Source organism: Pseudomyrmex gracilis, unplaced genomic scaffold (assembly GCF_002006095.1).
Source record: "Pseudomyrmex gracilis isolate BER0280 unplaced genomic scaffold, ASM200609v1 scaffold_1342, whole genome shotgun sequence".
In the NCBI taxonomy this organism is placed as follows: domain Eukaryota; kingdom Metazoa; phylum Arthropoda; class Insecta; order Hymenoptera; family Formicidae; genus Pseudomyrmex; species Pseudomyrmex gracilis.
In genome coordinates, this window is record NW_018021926.1 from 30,244 (window position 1) to 32,909 (window position 2,666).

Genomic DNA, 2,666 nt, shown 5'->3' on the forward strand with positions numbered 1-2,666 from the left:
ATAAGAGTGAAAGGTATTTTTCCCGAAAGCACATTGTTCTCGACAAGCCCTGGTATGAGAGGTACAGGCGGCCCGTACCCAGACTCTTGGTGTCTCTTATTTCGCGCATCAGAACGTTTCACACTTGTGTGAACGCACATCTCGCTGATAAATCCATTGTTGAGAGTGCTTTTTGTAGTTGCAGTTGTCCAACTCAGGACGTTATTTTTTAATTGCCCTATACATAAAGATTCATTAGATCTCCTAGTCCTAGATTTCTTTCATAATGGCTTTAGTCCACCATACGACGCGGCTAACATAGCCTTTTCTGATGACATTGGTGCTATGCATGCTTTGCTTTCGTTTGTTGCCCGTGAAAAGTTATCCATCTAATCCATATACAACTCCTTTACGTTATGTGATAAACATTCTCTCATTAATCATTCAACCTCAATCCATCCCTATATCAATTCACGCCTCCACATTTTCATTGTCCGTGCCTCCGTATTCCGGTATCTGAATAGCTAGCCACTTAACCGCACTACTACCCAAGTGACTATCACTTAACGAATGAATTGAACCACGGAAGAGGAGCTCGATCGCCTTCCCGCGGAACCTGCCACGCTCACTATTCTCGATGGATTTTATGTTCTCCGCTTCTCCAGCGCCGTCCACTGGCACCGTTCTTCTGCTACCACTCAGCTGCTGCACTAGCTCCATAAAAAATTGCTGCTGCTGATGCTGCATCTCCAGCATTGCTTCCTTGAAAACCTCAGCCGTCAACAGGTCAGAATGACTCGGCACTTCCGGCCCATTACGCAGACCCGATATTTCCGGTTCTATCTGCTCGGGGTGTAAATCCGAGGGCTTGTGTAGCTCTAAGTGCGACATTATTGCATCAATAAGCTCAGTCCGGTCACCAATTGCGGAGAGCCCGTAACTACGAGCCTCTTTTCTAAGCTGAGCCAAGGATGCGCGATCTAAAGCCGTTCGATCCGCCATTGCACGAGACCAAACCCCGTTTTATATATATGCACACACAATGTCTCCCGAAAGCCACGATAGCCTCTAGCCGATCATGCACTGGACTCTGATCCCACTTCTGATTAAAATACTATAAGATATATGAGTGATTTCACAGTAAAATATTGTAAGATAAATCTTTTCTTCTTAGTATGATTTTAAATATAATGTGTGTGTGTCCGAAATAATAATGTTCTTGAGGAACCCGATGATAACGCGCACAAATATGCGACACTCGACAATAAGTATTCAACCGGCCGTTACACCCTTCAAGGTCGGCNGCACGTTCCCGGCACAAAAGGTGTTTTTCAACTTTCGATCACCTTGACGTTTATTTCACCCGACATCAACACCAAACTATGATTAGACAGGATGAATAACATGATATCAGATCACGTTAGATGATTCGACTTCTTTATTGAATATTTCACACTTTACAAATCTACACGTGAAATAGATACAACTTCAGGCTTATACCCTCGACGGCACGACACGACACCTGGACGGCAACTCTTTGCGTCTATTTGACATTACATTCGGCAAAACGTTCCTCTTTTTGTCTCTATCCGACTCGACGGTCGGCTAACAACTCTTCTCACATGTTTCGCAGCAATGCTACGCCTAGACTCAGGCCCGAATTCATAGTCGCTTCTCAAATCTTAGATGTCGTCTCTAATCTCAAATTTCAGCTCTCAAATCTCAAATCTCCAACCTTAAATTTGAATGTGAATAGTTTATCTTGTAATTTGGTAATTTGTGGTCATAAAGTGTACTATAACAAGTGTACTATAACAAGTGTACTATAACAAGAGAGAAAAACATGACATAATTGACAATAATAATATTTTTTCAATCTCCGAAAATTTTGGTATAGAATTCTTCTTTGCTAATTTGATAACCTAAACCACACACACATTAATTTTATTAAGTATTATGCCATATAAACTTAAAATAGAAGCAAAGAATATACAAATATATATTCTTTAATTGAAGGTTATGGTCTCTCATTGAAGCATGGACATAGGAATATAGGGACGGAGCAGAGTTGCGGGGGAGAAGCCACTGCGAGGAGGTGCGACGAGGTAACATGTGCCTAAATATGATTGGTTGTTGTTGCGCGCAAGCGCAATGACATACTTGGATTGTACGAAAGCAACGGGAGCGGGGAAAAGGATACGCAAATTAACATATATTCAATACATAATATATTCACGATATAAATAAATAATTATGGTGCTGTGCTGTGTCCCAAATTGTCGAAATAGGTCAGACAATCAAAATTGGAAACAAACTACCAATACAAACAGAAATAAGAAAATTACATTTCACAGGTAATAAATTTGTGTGTTATTTTAAAATAATAGTAGTCTAGTTTTAGAAAAGGTGTTTGATATTTTATTTGTATTCACATTTAGTTTTCCAAAAAATAATACTCGCAACTTGTGNAAAATAGTATTATTTTATAATATATATGTTGTTGTAATATATATTTTGTATTGTTTTATAATATATGTATTATAATATACGTATTAGTAAATTTAATAATATAATATAAGGAAAATATATCTTGGGTGTTTACGATAACTCAAGTTCGAGTTAGTTTTACTAGGACCGAAAATTTTGTAGACATGACCATCTGTAATCCGCATGATTCATGACAACTT